This window comes from Triticum urartu, chromosome 7A (assembly GCF_056163025.1).
Source record: "Triticum urartu cultivar PI428250 chromosome 7A, HENAU_Tu73, whole genome shotgun sequence".
NCBI classification, from domain to species: Eukaryota; Viridiplantae; Streptophyta; class Magnoliopsida; order Poales; family Poaceae; genus Triticum; species Triticum urartu.
This window is the reverse complement of record NC_141879.1, coordinates 327,142,578-327,166,179: the sequence shown is the minus strand read 5'-3', so window position 1 is coordinate 327,166,179 and position 23,602 is coordinate 327,142,578.

The following is a 23,602-nucleotide window of genomic DNA, read 5'->3' as shown; positions in this document are numbered from 1 at the left end:
GCATTGATTGGCCAGGGCCAGTTGGTTTTGTAAATGTCTGCAAACTCAGTGGCAAGTTCCTGCTTGGTCACTTCACCATCTTCTACCAGAACAATCCCCACATTCTTCAGGGAGTCATGATACTGAGCATTTTCATCAGGTGGGTCTATGTGGTAGAACCCTAATCATGGAGCAGCAGTTCCAACATATCTAGAACAACTGTGGGTCTTCCTTCTGACAGGGCAATTCTCAACATTATGGGTAACCATTTTGCAAATAAAACAACTCTTGGGCTTGACACATTTATCCAAATGATGCCCTGGTTCCCCACAGTAGTAGCAGATCACCTCGGAGTATGCCATAAGGCCGAAGCAGGGGCAGGAGCAGTTTTCTGGATGTCCTATCTCTTCTTTTGTTGATTCTTGCCTTGAGATTTCCCACTGATCTGAGAGTCAGAACCACCAGCAGATTGATCTTGGGCAATTACAGGAGCCTGCCCAGATTGTGCCCCCATTTGGGGCGGAGGTGGGCTGTACCACTGCCCAACCGGCGCTCCCCCCCCCCCATTGTGATAGGGGAAATTCATCAGAGTTCCTGGTTCCTTCTCATCCTCCAGCCAGATGTTGTCTCTCAAGAAGCAGAAATAACCACCAGACAGCACAATTGAAGCAGATTGCAAGCCTAATTTCAATCTTCTGCGGGTTTGGGGGAGAGGTAAGGTAGGGGATACACCTGCTCCGGCTCTGGTGGCGTGCTGGTGGGCATGAGTCCAGTCAAGCATTTCAATCTCGCAGCACGGCGTGGATCTCCTAAATTCACTTCTCCTTTTGCCCATCGAACGAACACAATTGGCGGCTCCCTGGGGTGGGGCATCCAGTGCTTCTTCGAGAAATCTCCTTTGAAGTAGATCCGCAGGGCTAGATTCAGTAGCTCCCAATCACATGATCCTTGCACATCCGAGCATACCTGCGCGAGTGAGAGAACGGATTCGGTCCCTCCTCGGCTTCCTCCCTTGCAGCTTTCTCCTCTGCTTCCCTCCATTCGCGCATGCACTGGGTCCAGGAGAGAGCGTCGTCGCGGATCCGCATCGCCCGCTCCCTCCATCTCCTCCCTTGAGTCTCCCACAGCACCGCCGGCGCGACGGAGTTGAGTGGCTGGAGCATCCGCGGGAAGGATTTGTAGACATGTAGGAGATGCATCTTGTACATCTGCCTATCTTCCCGCCATTCCCCCGTGGATATGGCCGGCGACTCCATGGGGCGCGCGAGCGGACTTGCTGAGGGGGGCAGGTGCGCCTGGAGTCAGGAGGCGGGGGGTAGCAACGAGATCTATGGCGGCGGCGAGGGTGGAGGTAGTGGCGGGGGTGGCGGCGAGGGTGGAGGTGGTGGCGGGGGCGAAGGGGATCGCGAGAGCGGTCATCTATTTGCCAATTATGACAATCAACATATAAAATAATTTAAATATATATAATATAGTTAGAAGGGAAACATAAGTTGGACCTGGCGTTCCTATTCTTATATAGAAAAATAGAACAGACCTCTGCGTTTTCTTCAAAAAAATACATAAATTGGGCTGCCAAAAATAAAACCTCGGATGGGAGGTCCATAGGCCGGTCGATACATGACGGCCCTAAGAAAATACAAACAGGCCTATGGACCTCCCATCCGAGGTCGTGGGCTGCGCATGTTAAAAATGAAAGCCTAGACGGGGCAGCCCAAAACCACGTCCTACACTTGCCAAAACTTCATCCCTCGTTTTCTCTGTGTTTCGCACACTCGACATTGTCTGGGCATTTTGACTATGCATCATATGAAGATGTGCTATTCATGAATGTTGATCAGCATGATGTTAACTGGATGGTAGTTCCATTTTCGACCATGAATAAAACTTCCAACATGATGTTAATCCTGTTTGAAAAGGCCGTGTTAATATAAATGCTTTGCCTCTAAAAGTTGCAGTTTCTTATCTGAAACTAAACTTGCAGTTTCTTATCTGAAACTGAAACTTGCAGTTTCTTCTCTGAGAAACACATTGTCTGCACTTTTCTACTCCTATGAAACTACATTTTTTAAGTGCTAAAAATAGATATCTAGAATTCATAAAATACTTCATATGCTCAATACTGCAAATCTGAAATTCAAAAGACATTCATATCTGAAAGTACTATCAAAATACACAACACAAAACATAATTCACAACCTGCAAATGCTGACAACCCTAAGCTCGTCCTGACAATTCACAACCTGCCCGACTATTGGGCTGGGGGGCAGCCCCCTCCTATTCCTCGGCGGCAGACAGCCGCCCCGTGAGACGATGTGAACGGTGAGGGAGACGATGGCGGGGAAGCGTCGTCGGGCCAACTGCTTTTCTCCTCTTGCAGTTGGGTTCGATCGACGAAGACTCCACCGGCTCGCTCTGGCAGGACACCCTCACAAAGGCACCCTGTAGGTGCTCGATCCTTCAATCTCTGGTGGATGCTCCATCTGGGATCGATACTCCCACCACCGCTCCCTCACGATCGGATTCGGTAAATCTGTTTGCTCCATGGCCCAGAGGAGCAGCTCTATGTACTCTGGCGTGACTCCCTCCGGGAGTATCGCCGCCTTTTCGCTCTGTTGTAGATATTTGGCCATGGATGTCGTCGTCGCCGCTAGTTGGTCCTTGTTGTCAAACCAAGACTGTATCTCCAACATCCTAGCTAGCTTCACAGGGTCGCCGTCTACGATCCTCACGTATCGGTTGTACTCCTCCATCGATCTACTTCTCCACAGCACCTTCACTCGCCGGCGGTGGTTTTTGAATGGAAGAGGAGAGGAGCAGCACTGGTTTTGGATTAGAATGGGAGAGGAGCGACGCTGGTTTTGGACTGGAACAGGAGAGGAGGGGCGGTGGTTTTGAAATGGAAGAGGAGAGGAGCGGCGCTGCATTTAGATTGGAACAGGAGAGGAGCGGCGGTGCTTTAAGAGGAGAAGAGCGGAAGAGCGGCGCTGGTCTTGGAAGTATTTTTTTGTTGTTTTGCGTATTTTGGGTCAAAATTTGACCACGTACTGTATTTGACAAGCAAAATGTGAATGCATGTCACCAAAAATTGTATCACTTGGTTCGTATCTGAATGTACTTTCAAATTATATTATTTTTGCAGCGTATAACATATATTTTATGTGCGAAAATCATGGTCAATTATGACCCAGAATAAAAGGGAGACTAGTTAATGTGGGGTCACTTTCTTAATTGAAGGGTAAATTGATTTTGATTTTGATCCAGTCACAGCGCGCCGGCCCTCTCGTCCAATCCTAAATCGCTGCCGCACGCTCCTCTCCCTCTTCTCCATTGCAAAACCACCTCCTCTCCTCTCCATCATATCCATTCCAAAACCACCATCTCGCCTCTCCCTCTTCTGATCTTCTCCATTGCAAAACCACCTCCTCTCCTCTCCATCATCTCCATTCCAAAACCACCGTATCGCCTCTCCCTCTTCTCTATTGCAAGACCACCGTCTCTCCTCCGTTTTCTAGACGCTTTGGTCCATGGCGCGGGCGCAATCCATGGATACAAAATTAGTATATTGTATACTAATTAAAAGTCGAGGGCGGGGCTTTTCCTGTGCGGTAGGCGGCGGGGCAGTTCCGCCTAGTCGGTTCGACAGAGACGCGAGAAGACGAGGGAGTAGGCTGCTGCAAACGTAGGGTTGTGTGATTTGACAGGGAGTTACTGCTGGACAGGTGGGGCCCCGTGATTTGACTTGCCATTATCATTTTAACTGCGGCGCTAGGACCAGTGTGAGTCTCCCGATTCCTGACCACCTCCATACAGGTGCCTCTCCCAATGCTCCACCATGTAGTAGAGGCTGGCTCTTGCATGAGAGCCCACTTCTCCACTTTTTCCTTGCCTCTCTTTCCTCCACATATGCAAAAATGCCATGTAAAGTGCACTGTTGTACTTACTTTTACTTGCTCCTACAGGTGCTTAAGCTTGCCACATAGGCACAAAGTCTGATGTGGCAAGTTAATCAAGAAGAGAGAGAGAGAGTAGTTTGGTGACCCAAGGAAGAAACGGTGCTAAGCGCGTGTACCTAGGTGAAAAGACAATTTTGAGTCTATAGCTAATTAAATGAAGCAAACTTAGCAATACCATTTCATTGGAAGAGGTCACTCCTTGGCAAATGCAATAAATACTAGTACTCCCTGTGTCCCATAATATAAGAACATTTTTGGCACTACACTAGTGTCAAAAACATTCTTATATTATGGGACGGAGGGAGTAGGAAGAAAGAGATAGATACACTTATAGCCAACCTTATAGCCAACCTTGTTGTAGTATGAGTGACTAAGTGACGACTATGTATGACATGCCAACATCAGATAGCCTAACACACTATGTTAAATCTCCAAGGGCGCGACCGCGCGAGCGACGTGACGGTCGTGGCAAGTCAAATGAAACGGTCGCATGCTAAGTTGCTGAAAATTTGCAGAATAACCCTCTAGGATAGGATATTCACCCATAGGTCTAGAATCACGCCATGCAACCGTTCGATCTCAGATCCAAGGGCTCTCGGAAGCCTGTATCATGGGAGAATGGAAAGCCACTACCCTGCCGTTCGCACGCTGGCAGTTCGCTCCTACTCGTCCCTGCACGTCCTTCAATACTATGGTGGTTTGCTCCTAGTCGTCCCGTCCATTCACATTACGGCAGTTCCACTAATCCTAACCCTCCTCCCAAATCCATGGCGTCCCATATCTCCACGATCGGCGGTGAGTACAAGGTTAGAACCATCACCGGCGATGATTTCGACGTCATCTACACCCGTTCTTCCATCACGGTGAAAGGATGCCTTTCTCGCTTCAGACGCATGTTCGGCGCTGGGCTAGATGTTGAGTACACCACAGTCCTAGGACCAGAGAAGGATCTAAAGGACGAAGAGGAAGAAGCCCGCCGTGATCCAGGTTTGCGTACATAACGTTTGCTTGGTCTACCACTTATGCCATGCCGACGTTGAGTGCCAGGATTTTAAGAACTTCCTCAAGGACAAAACAATGAAATTCGTTACTGTAGACTTTAAGAATGACAGGGATGTCCTGCATCGAATAGGTCTTGTTGTACGAAACCCCTTCGACCTCCAGAAGAATTGGCTGGTGTCCTCTCGTCAGCCTTCAATGCTGACCCTGGCAGGAGCCATGGTTCATCCTTCGTACGGTAAAATGGAGAAACCTCCATACACGTTTCATCGTCATGCATGACAGCGGAATGTAATAGGTATAGGCCACATCCACTACGCTGCAATGGATGGCTACCTTTGCTTCAATATCTACAAGGGTTGGATGAAGAGCAACAGCCAAGTGTGCGGTTCAAGCGAAGAATTATGGGCCAAGAGGAAGAGGGACAAGGACGAAGTCGAGGACGTGGACGAGGACTCCGAGTAAGGTGGCAGTATCATTGCTCATGGTGGTTCTAATGCAGTGTCTACCGGAATAGTTGCAAAGTTTAATTTCAGGTGTGCTTAATTTAATTTGAGGGGTGTGTTGTGCTGAGCCCCCAGCAGAACTATGTTATGTTTCTTCTCGTTACTTTAACTCTTCAATACTTACATACTAGTATTTCTTACATTTCATCTTTTAGTTGGTATAGTACTACCACTCATTTCTTCACATTATATACGTACAATATATATGGCCAACATCATATAGCCAGCAGTTTAGTTGTCAAAGAATTTCAGGGTGCTTGGTTTTGTCAAAGAATTCCAAGATGCTTAGAGGGTGCTTGGATCCAAGGGACTTATTTTAGTCTGACTAAAAATAGTCACTTTAAGAGGCTAAAGTTCCAAGCACCCATGACTAAAGAGGGGCTAAAACTAGTCTTGAGACTAAAAAATTTTAGTCAGGGGTACCCCTACTAAAATGTGGATTAGTCCTTTCTCTACTCATTTAACTCCTCTCATTTAACACAGGCGAGTTCTGGATTGGAGGGTTTGGAGGATAATAAATGCTCATTAACTTGATTTTAGCCTTTTTAGTATTTGGATCCAAGAATGGGTGAGGCTAGCATGTTTTACTACCACTACTTTTAGTCATGGGACTAAAACGTATCCAGGCACCCTCTTAGTTTTATTTGAGGGGTGGGTTGTGCTGGACACCATTATTGTGACTAGCCTTTTTAATAGTACTATATGCATAGTTTGGCGACGAGCGCTCTCTATATGTACCACCTTTTTTTAATTTCAAGTTTTGCTCCATGGTGCAATCCATCAATACTACCGTTGTACAAAAGTATACATTTTTTAAAAGGCTAGAGGGCGGGGCAGTCTAGCTTGGTCAGTTTCACGAGAGGCGAGGGCCTTTGTGATTTGATGGCTCATTACTGCTGGAAGGCAGGGCCTTGTGATTTGACTGCTCATATAAATGCGCCGATGGCCTGATCGAGGAGGAGCAAAGAACCATGCGGTATACTCAAGTTTTCCACTGGAGTAGTACTGCGACGGAGGAGCACGAAACACGTCAGCCCAGTGCCATATGGCGATAAAAAATGATCTAATTTGCTAGTCATCTCATTGTTAGCATTGTTCTATTCATTCCCTCAAAAAAACCATTGTTCTATTCATGCCTCGCAGAGAACATGACACGTGTGGTGAAACACCCGAAGCAAAAGATGAAACATAGGAGCAAAAGAAGAAGGAAGATTATCACCCCAAATGATCTAATTCGCCGCAGAGTCGTAACTGCTTCTTCATCTCCTCCACGACCTCCATCTCCTTGTGCGTCTCCTCCGCCATCTTCTTCATTCTGTCCATGACACGGGATTTCTCGACGCAAGCCTTCATCATCTGTTCCACGGCTGCATTACGTACCTTGACAGCAGCCGGGTGCTCGATGCGGAGCTTCGCCAACTCCTCCTTATGTTCCATGACGAGGGCCTGCAGCATCTTCATCGAGGAACTACTATTCTCATGCAGCTTCTTCCAGCCGGCGTTCTTCTCCTTCAACAGGTCGATCTCGTGGCAGAGCTTCACCTGTCCTCCTAAAGTCGCAGGATTTCGCCGGTCGCCTTCTTCTTCGAGGCAATGCTCTTCTTTAGCAGCATCACCAAGCCGGCAGTCAACTCCCCCTGCTGATTGAGCTCAGCAGGCATGTCGTCGAGGCTCTCCTTCAGCAACTCCATCAAGCCTTGGATGAACTCCTTCTGCTTATTGAGGTGCTTATTGAGCTGATCGGGCATGCCGTCGAGGGATAATGACTCCAGCTCCGCCAGCTCGGCATGTTCGCCTATGCGGCTAGGGAGCTCCTGGGAGCCATCGCCTGCTCGTGAGAGATCTTTCGAGGTCTCTACGTGGCGGCGAGCCCTCTCTTTTTTTCGCAGCCTTGGTTGCCGCTCCCTTGTTACGAGTAGTTCCCGACCTACAGCTCTGCTCACCGGCCATGGCAACGATGGACGAAGAAGAAGCACTTATGAGGAGGAAAGGTAGAGTAATTTTCGGTTAGGTAGTTCCCCTTTTTATAACCTAAGTACTAGCACTAGTACTAATACCTGCATAGTGGGAACACGTTCAGGTTTGGTACGTACTAGTAGGTGTGAGCAGGCTTTCGAATGTGATGGGAACAAGGTAAAGATTAATTGATGGTTTTGGTTTCGATGCCCGAAACGGCTCCCGATGAGTTTAGCGGAACATAAATTTCAAGTACTACACTGCTCAAATGCGTAAATATTATGTTACTGTCAAAAATTGGCACAAAATACGAAGGACACTAATGGAAGTACTACTAGCAACCCACGATTTAACTACTCGCATGCGCGCAGTGGAGTAATAATGTCTTTCTTCCACCCTCACGTGCACTCAATTTGCATACGCTGTATTAATTGACCATGAATGAAGTGAATGACTTTACACGCGTCAAATTATCACATGGGGTGGATCTTGGTACAAAATTGCGTCCGCTCGTGTACCCGCGTGTGCGTGCGAGGGAATAAGTGCGTGCGTGGCGTGTGTGCACATCTTCGCTTCGTGCATGTACTGCCAGTATGGCTCAGGGAGGACGAGTACATTCTTCTAGAACCAGCAGCACGTCACTGTGATCAATCCACGCAAGGAGGTCGCGACAACGCCTCCACATGTGCCACGTGGCTTCATGAACTGTAAGAGAGACACTGTGTAGCGTGCCATTGGTATTCTAATTTACGTGTTTTGCACATACTCGAAGTACTAGTAAGATACACGTGCATTGCATGCATCAGATTTTGCAACCAAATTATGAATAAATACCACACTATAGCATGTAAGCTCTCTGAGTCATATATGCCTGATGTAGCCCTTCGTTTAATTCTTATAGTTCATCTCATTCAAAATCAATTAGTTTTTATAAAAAAGCTAAGAACGCGGGAATAGGAAAAACATGGGATTATAGTGGAATGTTGTCTTGAATCCTACAGGATAGTACGAGTGTTTGATTGTGCATAGAAAAAACGCAGAATTCTTTCAAAGAGGTTTGAGTGGATGGGATGTTTCCTATGAAATCTAGTGCAAATGAATCATATGGAAAAATTCCTATGGTTTATAATCCTATGAATCAAACAACCAAGATAGGAAAAATTCCTAATGATTAGAATCCTCCAAAATTCCTTTGAGACTCCTTTGAATCAAAGAAGCCCTTAATCTATTTTATGATTCATGGACTTGTGCGTTGTAAAGCATAAAGTAAAAACAAATAATGGCAATTCAACTAGAAAAAAGTTTGGGCAGTTATGATACAGAAGATTCTAGAATAAAAGAGAACCACTGTTGTTTTGAGGTTTGTGCATTATGCTTAAGTTCAACCATGGAGTCTGCTAGATTGTACATGTGGCAAAATCCGGTGGGGGGCTAGAAGATGGTGCGAGGGGCCGAGTGGAGGGAGACTATGAAGGAATGCACAAGTGCGAGATCGATATTTAGAGAGAGGGGGCGAACACGTGCGTTGTTGCGCGCAGTGGCAGAGCCATGAAAAATAAATGAGCTAGGGGGCCAAGCATTGCTAATCCTTTACGAGGAGGGTCAATTCATGAACTTAAACCATTTTTAGGAGCAATTGTCTAATGATCACATTCTTATTAGCCTCGATATATAGTGATGTTAGGGGGAGGGGGTAGGGCCCTTACAGCCCCCTGTCTTCGCCATTGTGCACGCATCTAAGAGATGAAGCGGAAGGCATGGATGATGAGAGGGGGACGTTGGATATATAATTAATGTGGGTGTATTAGCTATATATGTTAATCCTATATAGAGAGGTGTAGATTGATCGATGTGGATGTGGGAAAGAGGGTGAGACCTCACTGGATATATCGATTGATCGGTTTGTGTGGAAAACTATGAAAGACCTAGCTATATACACACATACATAGAGGAACATCAATCGTTGCGCATGCACGCGTGAGAGATAAAGAATGCCCGATATGATGGAGAGGGGGATGTGTGTGGGTGAGTGCCTTCATGGGAGACCGACCTGAAGAAAAAGATTGCATGCGTGCGATGGATAATGCCGACTGGTAGTGTGTGGGCATGCATGCATGAGAGAAAGTTAGTGGTACAATTATAAAGAGAAGACTACTGTGTGGGTGTAAAAGAATAGGTGAGGTCATAATCAATGTAAAATAGAATTCAAATATTTAAATAAGAGATCCTGATGTTTGAAACCCATGCATGCATGAATATAACGGAGATCTGCGCGGTGTGGTTTGGAAACGAGCATGTTGTAATGTATACACATTGAACAAGGTCAGACTGATTTGAATTTGAGATGCCGATGGCAGACATCATTTGGCCACGTCGCATCTGTGCATGGACACACTATTCTAATTGGAGATGATGGGCGGCTTTCGCATCATATCTATATCTATACCCCTATATATATATTATTTTTTATATTTTTTATATTGTGTGCGGGTAACTTTAACTTTGAAAGATGGTCGTTGGATGAGGTGAATCCGATGGTCCAAAGATGGCAAATTTGAGCACTGCTGGCCGTTGGATATCATCTAGATTCCACCAGATTTCGCCACATGTATAATCTAGAAGACTCCATGGTTGAACTTAAGCATAATGCACAAACATCAAAACACAAGCACTTCTTATTTGTTCTAGAATCTTCCGTATCAGAATTGCCCAAATGTTTTTCTACATGATTTTCCATTATTTGTTTTTACTTATGTCTTACGACGCACAATTCCATGAATCTTAAAATAGATTAGCTTTCTTATAAAAACTAGATGATTTTGGATGAAATGAACTATAAGAATTAAACGAACATCTACATCATGCATATATGACTCAAAGCTTGCATGCTATAATGTGGTATTTATTCATAATTTGGTTGCCAAATCTCATGCGTGCAATGCACGTGTACCTTACTCTAGTCTAAATGGTGCTTGTGTGTGTGTTGTGCGTGTTGAGGTGCAAATTGTCTTTTTTGGGGTACATGTTAAGCTTGTTCTTCCGAAATTTCAAGCCGCGCCTTGTTATGCCGAAAATTCAAGCTAGCGTCTCTGTCTATCATGCTGCAAAACTCCCGCCTCTTCAACCCGCGCCTTGTTAGCCCGAAATATTTAAGATATATCTTTGTCTCGTTGTGCTCTGGCAACTCCATCTCAACCAGCGCCTTGCTATTCCGAAATTACAACGCGTGCGAAATCTCCCACCTCCTGTGAGATCCCGACACGCGAAATGCCCGTGGTACCCCTGATCCGAAAGAACCGCCTCAAATTGGTGGGGGTACTTTCGTAACTTACCCCACATTTCAGACAAGCGCGTCTCTAAGCCATGGTTCCCCACTGCCATCCCATCCGCCCACCCATTCGTACACCGAGGCTGCGAAAACCCGTGACGAAACCCCACACCCTGCTCCGTCCGCCACCCAGCCAGAGCCTCTTCCTTGACGACGTCGTCCATAGCAACACCTCGATGTCCCTCATCCACCGTACCGGATGAGGACCCGTCGTCGATCTCATCGTCCCGCCGGTTCAGCCACCCTGTCCTCCACCTCCAAGGAGCTGCCCCGACGTTCCCCTCGTCTTTTGCGCCACCTCCATTCCCACGCCGCCGTCTTCACCTGCACCACCGGAAGAGCATCATCATCACCATTTCCTCGGATGAAGCTGTGGCCTAATCGGCGCCACCAAAGAGGTTGTACACTAATCGCCGCATTTTCTTCTTGATTCGATCTCAAGATGTTGCCGGCGCTCGGTCCCGAGCCGACACGGCACGGCTCCATCCACGGCGGCGTCGCCGGCCACTTCCTCCACGGCGTCGCTCCCTCGGCGGCGACGTCCACATCAGTAGGAGCTGCTGCTGCTTTAGCTCTCGCTCGCACTGCTGCTCTGCTCTTGCTCTCGGTCCCCTGCCTGGTCTGCTCTTGCTATTGCTCTTGCTCGCGCTGCTGCTCTCGCTCTTGCTCTTGCTTGCGATGCTGCTCCGCTTTAGCTACACTTCAGTCGACTGAATCGACTTTTGGGTCAGTCGATTTTCAGGGGGTGCGGGGGCTCACCGGGGTGAAGGAAGAACCAGCCGCAACGGGGAGGGGGGCTCACCGGAGAGGTACCCCACTATCTATCTTAGGGTTCAGGATGGGGGCGATGGTCACCGGTGGTGGCGGGGCATTGGCGTGGCGGTGGCGTGGGGATCGCCGGAGAAAAAGCTCGGGACGGGGGGGCCTAGAGGGATGGCCGAGACGGCGGCAGACCGGCGGTGGGGAGTGTTTTCGGGGCGGGCGGCGTGGCGCACCGCCGGCCACGGGCGCCGGGGGGCTGCTGTTTGGCCGGTGGTGGCTGGCGGATCAGGGGGGTGGAGGTTGAAGATGAACCGCAGGCCCTTGATTTCGTATCCAACAGCTGCAAAATTGACTGACCAGAGATGAAAAAGTCAGTCGACCGACGTGTAGCCTCACCTTTCTAGTGTGTTCAATTTCGACAGCAAAATTCAGTTTCGACAGCAAAATTCAGTTTCGATAGTTAAGTTCAGTTTCGACAGTTAAGTTCAGTTTCGACAGTTAAATTCAGTTTCGACGGTTAAGTTCAAAGATGAGCGGCTGATGTATTTTACATCTAGCACTTTGTGGTTATGTATTTTACGTCATGTATTGGAGATGCTATTAGAATTCCACTCAGGTTAACGTTGTTCGTTGTCTCTATTGTCTTGCTTCAGCCTCGGCGTCGTACAACTCACCGGAGCTGCTCCAACGATGAAACCCTCCATCACAGCGGAGCAGTACCTCGGGCTCCATCTCTAGACGCCTAAGATCTTCTTCCCCTCCTCCGACAGCCAAGTTAGGTGGAGCATCCTCACCGTCCAACCCAATCACGCTGAGATCGACATGGCTTCGCCAAAGAGGTTGTACACTTGTTGCATCTCTTTTTTACTCTACATGATATATATATTGTCCATTGAGCACTCGTAGTAACGGGAAATACGATTATTTTATCCTACTATATGACAAGCAGTGAGGTACCAGGCAACTTAGCTATCCATGATGGACTCTCTTGAACGCCGTCATTATTTATCTCTGCGCGTTTGAGCTATGCATTTGTCGATGGGCCTGGGAGTTGAGCTAGTATGGCAGTGGCCTGGGTCCCAAGTAATAGAAGTAGCACAAAAACATTTTTTTAGTGTAGGATTTTCCTTGCTCAAGCCTGCCTACTAGAATCACCAGTGCTTGAAAGGAAAAGTGAATGAAAAACATCGGAATTGGAAAGTTTCATATGGTACTACTTTTCATGAATTTGGTGCAAAGGAATGGAGCAAAGGAAAACTGTAGGATTTGTTCCTTTAGTGTCTCCTTGAAAGAAAAACCGTAGGAATTCTAATTTCCACTTCTCCTCCTTTTCATATTCCTATTCATCAAGCACAAGACTAAGAGATAGTAGCATAATAGCATTATAACCGTACATTTTCTTGTGGTTCGACTTAATCTCACCATGCTTTTTTGCATCCTGTGATCTTCCAATTGTTATGAATCAAACACCCAGATTGGCAGAAATCATGTGTTTTTAAATTCTATGTTTTGCACATGCATTCCTATCCTATTCCTGTCTATTTCCTATCCCTGCATTGTTAGAATTCTCAAATTCAAACAAGCCCTTACTCAATTACTTCTTTTACAGATATGTGTCAAAGAAAACCTTGTGTGGTTTGTCCTGCTCCTGCGGCGCTGTGTTCCACCCCAGCTCAGCTGCTCCAACGATGGAAGGGTTCACCACAGCAGGGATCCGCTCTCCAGACTATCTTTCGCCACCTCAGATCTTCTTCCCCGCCGCCGGCAGCCACGGCAACTGCATTACCATCATCAACTGAGCAGATGACCTTGAGGACTACACGGGTCTGCAAGAGAGGTCGTACTCTTCCGTGTCTGCTTACGTTATGCGTCGCTTAATATGATGACATGCTACATTATCGTCGTGTTCACCTATTAGACTCCGAGTTAGGTCCAAACTAATGCTGAAACTTGAGTTTTTAAATGGTTGTGGGGTACATATTGGGGCAGCAATCAGTACTATCTATCTACTATCTGGTTAATCTCCGGTGTCTACTATGAGTTTCATGTTGGGTGCAAACAAATAGTAAAGGAGCCATTATCTGTATTTTTTAACTAAAGCTATTATCTTCCTGCTATCATTGGTTGGGTCTATCCACAGTTTGCTACCATCACTCTGGATTTGTGCATGCACTCCTTACATAATCTCACTATGTTTTATTCCTATGCATGCCAGTTATTGTACACAATGGAACTGATCATGTAGAGCAAAAGAGACAAGCCTTGCGTGGCAATAAAATTTCATGCAGACGCCATTCCATGGTGGGCGCAAAGGCATCCCCCCTCCACCCATTTCGGATCGTAATCAAGAGGAAGATAACTGTTCTGAGGGGGATTCAGAAGGAGAAGACCACTCCTATTTACCCCATGAGGTCTTCGCTCTAACTTGGCATGCTGATGTTGGTAATATCATGCATGTGGTGCCTTGCATTGCTTACTGTATACATTAAAGATGTCATCTGCTTAGTTTAGACATGCTTTGTGTCAATGCCATCTGTTTAGTTTCTTTATCGTATATGTGAATCATCCAATGCCATCTTGTCTAGCCAGGCATCATATATGTGAATTTTGCAATGCCACCCTGGTTAGCCAGTCATCTTATATGTGAATTATATCATGCCATCATTTTTTTATTACGTGTTAAATTTGTCAACAATTTTAGTACATTCAATTACTCTTCCTGTGCATCAGCCATTCGGCACGGTCATGGAAAAATCTAGAGTGGAAACAAGGTCTTCAGAGCAGACAATGCTATCTGACGAAGCGCAAGTCTTGCTGGTTACCGATAGCTCCTCAGAGGAGGATTCAGAGACAGATGACCAGTCATATCCCCCCCCCCCCCGAGGTGCATGCCCTAACTTGGCAGGGTTATGTTGCTCATATCGTGCATATGGTATCCTGCATTGCTATGTCATTTGCTTAGTTTAGACATGCTTTGTGTGAATGCCACCTGTTTAGTGTCTAATTACCATATATGTGAATTATGCAATGCCATCTTGTTGCAAGACATTATATATGTGAATTATGCAATGTTATCTTGTTGCAAGGCACTATGTATGTGAATTATGCAATGCCATGTTGTTTAGGCAAGCGTCATATATGTGAATTATATCATGCCATCCTTTTTTTGTATTTCTCATTGCTTTTGTCGACAATGTTTGTATATTCAACTGCTCTTCCTGTGCATCATCCATTTGAATTGGTGATGGAGAAATCTGGAGTAAAAATAAGGTCTTCAGAGCAGACAATGCTACCTGCTGAAGCAGATATCTTGCTGGTTACAGATAGCTCTTCAGAGGAGGATTCAGAGGCAGATGACCAGTCCTATTATCCCCCTGAGGTGTATGCTCAAACCTGGCAGGGTTATATTACTCATATAATGCATATGTTGTACTGCAATGCTTAGTTTTTACATCATATACACAATATTGAATGCCATCTCCTTAGTTGACACATCATATATGTGATTGCCCTCTGCTCACTTCCTTAGTATATAAATCATATATTTGAATTATGTCATGCCATGATGTTTACATAGACAGCATGTATCTGAATTATGGCATGCCAACCCATTTTCTAAAGACATAATATAATTATATCATCTCATCCTGTTTACATAGTCATCATATTTTAAATTATGTCATTCTATCCGTGAATTATATCATGCCATTATGTTTCCATCGACGGCATGTTTGTGATTTATGGCATGCCAACCACTTTAATAGACACATCGTATAGTTATATCATGTCATCCTGTTTACATAGTCATCATATTTTGAAGTATGTCATTCTATCATGTTTAGTTAGCCATCATACATGTGAAATTGTGTCATGCTATCCTGTTTAATTAGCCATCATATATGTGAAATTATGTCCTACTATTTTGTTTGCTTAGACAACATAAATGTGAATTATTTCATGCCCTCTTTTCTTCCCTACTATCCATTGCACCTGTCTATCCTACAATGTATGGACATTCAATTACTTTTCTTGTTTATCAGCCATTTCAATTGGAGGGAGTGAGGGCAGTATCTATGGGAGTAAAAACACGGTCTTCAGAAAAGATCGTGCTACCTGTCAATGCAGATAGAACCACGGTTGTACTTTCCCAAGAACCAGCCCGACCACACATAACCCACACTCATGCAGATTGTACCCCTACCCAGTTGGACAGAGAACCAGCTACACCCCTTCTAACCCCAACCCCAGCAGATAGACACCCAGTTCCCTTTGACATAGCACCATCTCCACCACAGAGCACCCAAACACGAGCAGTTAGTAAGGCAACTGCGGTGCCCAAATCACGAGGACCACCACTCCCAACCCGAAGTCAACGCTTAAAGCGGAAGAAGAATTATTCTCAGGTCAGGTTCCGTAGCTATGGTTCATACTACTTTGCTCTTGCATCACTGTATTTACCGCTACCAACTAATTTCAAATTTGAAGGATGCAATTGAAACTCCAATGGCGCAACAGGTATGTTTTAAACCTGTTTCTTCAACGTGTTTGGCTGTTTGCTGTTGTAACTTGCTCTATGTTGATTTCAGTTTCAATTGAATAAACAGTTATGTTCTCATGCCATGCACATTACAAGTGTTGTTATTGCTGTGTAGTTTCCCACACTTATATTCTGTCTATGCTGCTTTGTCTTAAATAGATATGATTCGAACTGTATCTATCTTGATTTGGCAACATAAACTAGAATGATATAGACCATATAGTGACCATACTACATAGATATATGTTTGTTTAATGCTGTTATCATGTCCACCTTACTACTGAACTGGTTTACCAAAATGAGTTTCATATACTACATTGTAAACCTAAGAAATGTTTGTTTGTTTCTCTTTTAGAACGCGGATAAAATATTAGAGAAGAGTACCCTGTTATGCAATGGTAAAGGAAGTAATGCAGATAAGGTTCAAGATAGTGAGACATCCCTATTGGTCTCCAAGAAAGCTGATAAAAACTATATTGAAGACACTGAGACAACCCCAAAGTCCTGTCTTGATGTAGTGTTCGAGTTACTTACTACCACTGTTGGCACCAGCTCTTTGAACTCATTGCCTGAATCAGTTTGGCTTCTTGAGTCTCAACTTCAAGTTGAAAGACATCGATCAGATGTTATGCGATAGGAAGCCGAAGGACTGAGGAAGTCCCTGCAGAATTCAGATGCATACTTTTTGGTGCAACAGCAAGCGCTGGAGAACTTAAACGCCAAACAAGAGAAAGTTAATAAGCTTGCTAAGCATCTTGCCAGCATTATGGGTACCTAGGATATTGTTTCTTGAGCTCTTCTGAAATGGTTTCAGTTCTGGACTTTTTTTGCTGTGGCTTTTATATGCTGCTGTGTTCCCTATATTTGCACTGGTGGCGAACTTTGATGCCCAGTCGATGTAATATGTGTAATAGCCGTGATAGCCTAGTGTAAGTTGCTTGCTTATTTATGTCCTTATTGTCTTGTTTATTTGTTTGCTTGTAGTCAGTGCAGTTCTTTTTCTGCGGTTTGCTAGTGGCTGCAATAACCTATTTTTTAAAACTAGGCCACAATAACCATGGGCTAATATTTAATGTAGTGACACTGGCCTCCTACGGGCCATAGAAACAGTGGGCCTTCTACGGGCCATATAAATAGTGGGCCTTCTACGGGCCGTAGAAACAGTGGGCCTTCTATGGGCCATATAAACAGTGGGCCTTCTACGGGCCGTAGAAACAGTGGGCCTTCTACGGGCCGTAGAAACAATGGGCCTTCTACGGGCCGTATCATCAATGGGCCTTATACGGGCCGTATGATTGATTGGCCAAACATGGGCCAAACAGACCGCATTCTGGCAGTAAACGGGCTAGAGTTGGAATCGTCCGTTCATGGGCCGACCATAACGGTCCATCGTTAATAGGCCGTATTTGATGACGCTATGAAAACGGCCCAACGTATTAACGGACCACAAACGGGCCGACTGTAACCACGGGCTGAATTTGGCCCACAAGCAAAAAATGACAGTAACGGGTCGTAAGTAAAAGAATGCTGGAAAATAGCCCAAGAATAAATGGGCTCTGAGAAGGCCGAAAGATAACATGGGCTGGAAACGGCCCAACGGGATAACGGGCCATTAATGGGTATAAAGTGATACACTATTCTTTACGGGCCAGTTTCACCACGGGCCGTTAATGGGTGTAAAGTGATACACTGTTCATTACGGGCCAGTTTCACCACGGGCCGTTAATAGGCCAAGAGTTACATAGGGCCTCATATGGGCCGAAGGACGTCATGGGCCAGAAGTGAAAACGGGCTGGAATCATATTGGATGGCCCAGATGACGCTACTGGGCCTAATTCGACTAGGGCGTAACGGGCCTTGGGTTAGCGGGCTGTAAATGGGCTATATGCGAACAAGCCATTAACAGGCTTTCCATGGGTCGGCCCGCCACCTTTTGACCAAGTCAAACAGGCCGACCTTTTCACAGGAATGGGCCTCTGTTGGGCCGTGCCACGTGTCGATGTATCATAGGCGCCTTCTGTCCAATGAGTGGATGACATCTGTCCCAGCGATGAGCCGACACATGTTTCGTCCAGCCAATGATGATTTTACACGTGGAAAATCCCCATTGGTCGGGGCTGTTAACGGGTTATCGGATCCAAAACCCGACCCGGTAGCTTAACGGCGTTCCGTTGCGGTGGATGCCACGTGTCGGTCACCCTTGACGAAAGCACTTCTGTGACGCGCAATTTATCATCATGGAAGTGGACACTTCCATGATGATAATTTTGGTAATGTCATGGAACACTTCTACGACAGCACAGGTATGACTATCTTGATTCTGTCATAAATTTGTCATGGATGTACATGCATGGCAGAAAACGGGACCTACTGTGACAAACACGTATCATCACGGAAGTGTATTTTTTTGTAGTGATTGCTGAAAAGCCAAGCTGGCCTCCCCTTGTTGTGCAGAGGAGCGATGTGGCGGCGGATGAAATCCGCCCCGATCATCTCCAGGGTGAGCCCAGTAGCGGCAAGGCGGTGGATCCTAGTGGTGGCGACCGTGAGCTTCTTATCTTGGGCATCAACGTTACTCCAGTCATCTCTGCGAGCCGGCGGCGCCTGGCAAACCTGGCAGAACTCTTGTGGGTCCTCCTCCTCAATCCAGCACCATCGGCTCCACCACTCCTCCCACCTCTCCTTTTGGGCGCCCTCTGGATACGTCCCCCTCTTCAGGGCCTTGGGATCCAAGTGACGCAACCAGAGATAGCACCTCCCCTCTAGATCCGAGGGTAAAAGTAGTGGCGGAAGAGCGCCGTGCTGGGAGCACTCCGGCAAAGCCCTCATAGAGATGGGCGAAAAGAGCCATACACGCCACGGCATGTGGAGTAAAATCCAGAAGGTGAAATATGTAGGTGTGCATGATTGTAACGCCCTCGATGCGGCTATATCTCCCACGTGTCGAAGCACGACTTAGAGGAATAACCGCATTGAAAGCAATGTCGCAAGTGAGGTAATCTTCACACAACCCATGTAACACATAAGGGAAAGAGGTACATAGTTGGCTTACAATCGCCACTTCACACAATACATGAATAAAGCATTACATCATCCAAATACACTCAAGGTCCGACTACGGAACCAAAATAAAGGAAGACTACCCCAAATGCTACACAGGTCCCCGATCGTCCCAACTGGGCTCCACTACTGATCAACTGGAATGAAACAACACAAAGGACAAGATCTTCATCGAGCTCCTCCTGAGCTTGGTTGCGTCACCTGCTCGGTTCAACGACACCTGCAAACTGGTTTTGGAAGTATCTGTGAGTCACGGGGACTCAGCAATCTCACACCCTCGCGATCAAGACTATTTAAGCTTATGGGTAAGGTAAAGGTATGAGGTGGAGCTGCAGCAAGCGACTAGCATATATGGTGGTTAACATACGCAAAAGAGAGCGAGAAGAGAAGGCAAAAGCACGGTCGAACAACTATGATCAAGAAGTGATCCTAGAACAACCTACGTCAAGCATTACTCCAACATCGTGTTCACTTCCCGGACCCCCCCGAGAAGAGACCATCACGGTAACACACACGGTTGATGTATTTTAATTAAGGTCAACTTCAGGTTTTCTACAACCGGACATTAACAAATTCCCATCTGCCCATAACCGCGGGCACGGCTTTCAAAAGTTCAAATCCCTGCAGGGGTGTCCCAACTTAGCCCATCACAAGCTCTCACGGTCAACGAAGGATATTCCTTCTCCCAAGACAATCCGATCAGGCTCGGCATCCAGGTTACAAGACATCTCGACAATGGTAAAACAAGTCCAGCAACACCGCTCGAATGTGCCGACAAATCCCGATAGGAGCTGCACATATCTCATTCTCAGGGCACACTCAGATGAGAAATCCGTACAACTAAAACCAGCCCTCGAGTTTCCCCGAGGTGGCGCTGCAAGGGGCTCTAGTTTGGACCGACACTCAGAGGAGCACTGGCCCAGGGGGGTTTAAATAAAGATGACCCTTGAGTCTGCAGAATGCAAGGGAAAGAAAAGGCTAGGTGGCGAATGGTAAAACCAATGTTGGGCATTGTCGTAAGAGTTTTATTCAAGGCGAACTGTCAAGGGGTTCCCATTATAACCCAACCGCGTAAGGAACGCAAAATCTGGGAACATAACACCGATATGACGGAAACTAGGGCGGCAAGAGTGGAACAAAACACCAGGCATAAGGCCGAGCCTTCCACCCTTTACCAAGTATATAGATGCATTAATTAAATAAGAGATATTGTGATATCTCAACAAAATATCCATGTTCCAACAAGGAACAAACTTCAATCTTCACCTGCAACTAACAACGCTATAAGAGGGGCTGAGCAAAGCGGTAACATAGCCAAAAAACGGTTTGCTAGGACAAGGTGGGTTAGAGGCTTGGTTTAACAATATGGGAGGCATGATAAGCAAGTGGTAGGTATCGCAGCATAGGCATAGCAAAAGAGCGAGCAACTAGCAAGCAAAGATAGAAGTGATTCTGAGGGTATGGTCATCTTGCCTGAGATCCCGCAAGGAAGAAGAACGAGTCCATGAAGAAGACAAACGGACGTAGTCGAATGGTTCCTCACAAACGCGACATAATCGAAACCAACCCGAAGAAGCAACACCGGAAAGAAGCACACAACATAGTAAACAACCAACACACGAACATGGTATGATATGCGGGATGCGGCATGTGATGCATATGCATGATCTGGAGAGGGATGATTGAACCTAGCCTCAAATTGGAAATCCAAGAGTGCCACTAGAAAGGTGAGGTGATTTAGGTCGAAATCGATATAAAGATCACTGGAATCGGATGCACGGTTTGGAAATGGCAAGCAAAACAAATATGGCACCGGTCTTCGATAATCAGCACGAGACCATCTAAATGCATCAAGATAAATATGCTACAGCACTCAAACATGATTACAAAATACATGGCAGGGATCCACTCATGATGATTGACAAAAGATGAACACTGAGCTACAGCTAATTCATTCATTAACAGGTTCAAACAAGCATGGCAAAAGAGCAAATGATAACAGGTTACAGACTTAGTGTAATTAACACAAGTCTGGAATTTATCATGAGGAAGCAAACTTTAGAGCATGAAAACTACATGCTACAGGAACTTAACAAGGCAAAGCAAGGCATCGCATGAAGCTACTCAAAGCACTTAACAAAAGTACCTTAGTGACCTTGAGCCAAAAGGGATCAGAAAATACAATTGCAAGCATGTGAACATGGCAAAAACATAAACAGATTCAGACTTAGTGAAAAACTGGAGCATGGCAAAATAGTTAACGAGTAGGCATGTTTACGAGCTCAATGCACTAACTACAGAGCATGGCATGACAAACTAAGCATACACCCATCAAGAAGACATGGCATAGAAGCTAGACATGGCAAGAACAACATCATAGCATGCACGGATCAATAGCAACAACCTCAGCAAAATCGCTAAACATGTTAACAATCTGCCAGGAACATTTTATAGCAAAAGTAGAGCTCGATTGACTCAATCTAGGGTGCTCCATAAATGCAAACAGAGACATGGATGGATAGAGCACCACAATATTAACAAAACATCCTTACCGATCATCCTCAAAAGAGGCACGGATCACTAGGAAACAACATGAACATATGGCATATCAACAAAAACAGGACAAGGACTTAGTGAAATTCTAAGTCCCTGAAATCAGCATCAACGATTATGCTACTTTGCGAGCTTGTGCTAGTCACTACAAATATCACAAAAATACATGGCATACACTCCTGTAAAGATGGCATCGCATATATCATAACACATGTAGAGCTCAGGATCATAGCATGCACACATTAATCATGGCAAAAATGACAAAAGGCCATTTGCTGAAACAGATCTGACAAATTCATCACATAGCCCTCTTCCAACAGCATTCGGGCATCAAGATGAGCTCAAATGAAAATGATGCAATGAGATGAAATGATGTACTCGTCGAGACGAACATTTTGATATGCTACACACATGAATCGGAGCTACGAGTGCAGAGTTATGGCATGATGAAGTATGCAAAAAGTTAGGGTTTCGGGGGGAAAAGTCAACCCGAGGGGATCCAGATCCAGATCCGGATCTCACTGGAAACACTGTAGCAGCAGTTCACCAGAGTTGGGCTCGCTGACCGGAGACAAGGAAGAGGCGGGGAGGCGAGGTGGTGGGGCGGTCGTGGCGAGGTGGGCCGGCGCCGGAGACGAAGGAGGGCTGGGGCTGCGACGACCGGGGTTCGGCGGCGCAGGGTGGCCGGAGCAGCGGCGATGCGGGGCGGTCGCCGACTCGGAGGTCAATGACGGCGGCGAGGCGGCGCCGGCGCGGCTGCCGCGGCGCGGGGCGGCGCGGTGAAGGGAGGAGAGCGCGGGCGGCGGTGGAGCAGGGCAAAGGCGGAGCGCAGGCGCGAGGAGGCGGCGCGGCGAGGTCGGCGGCGAGGCGCGGTGCGGTGGCGGCGGCCGGACGGCGAGGGCGGCGGCGGCGCACGGCGGGTGGAGCACTCCGGCGAGCCGGGCGCGGGCGGTGGCGCTCTCGGGCGGCGGCGGGCGGAACCGGGCTCGCGTGGGCCCACGATGGGCCTGGCCGGCCCCGGCGGCGGCGGGTGCCGGGGTGCCATGTGGCGCGCCCTGGATGGCTGCGGGCGGCGGCGCTGTGCAGGTCGGGCGTGTCCGGCCATCCGGATTTCGTCCGGCGGCGCGAGGAGAGGGAAAAATTAGGGTTTCGTCCACGAAAATGGACGGGGAGGGCATATTTATAGGTAGAGGGAGCTAGGAGAGTCCAAATGTGGTGCGGTTTTCGGCCACGCGGTCGTGATCGAACACCCGAGATGATGGAGGGGGTTTATGTGGGTTTTGGGCTACTTTGGAAGGGTGTTGGGCTGCAACACACACGAGGCCTTTTCGGTCCCTCGGTTAACCGTTGGAGTATCAAACGAAGCCAAAATGGCACAAAACTTGACAGGCGGTCTACCGGTAGTAAACCAAGGCCGCATGACAAGTCTCGGTCCAATCCGAAAACGTTTAACACCCGTACACGAAAAGAGGTAGAAAGAGACACCGGGTGACATAGGAGCGCCGGATTGCAAAACGGACAACGGGGAAAATGCTCGGATGCATGAGACGAACATGTATGCAAATGAAATACACATGATGACATGATATGCAAAGCATGACACGCAAGCAATGACAAGGCAACAATAGCGAATAAATGGAGGACAACTGGCACATCGGTCTCAGGGCGTTACAACACTCCACCACTACGAGAGGATCTCGTCCCGAGATCTAGAATGGCACCAGAGGGAAAAACGGAAGAGAAAGAGAAGAGGTAAAACTAAGTTGCTTCTTTGACAAAAGAGTGAAACCAAAGAACCTTGAGAGGTTGGACAAATTGAAAGAAAGAAATCAATGAAGAAGAACAAAGTTGAAAGCACTCCGGTAGGGAAGAGTAACAAGGAAGAACAAATTCGGACAGCACTCCGGTTGAAAAGTGATATGAAACTTGATAAGATGGAAAGAACTTGAGCAGAGGACACAACACT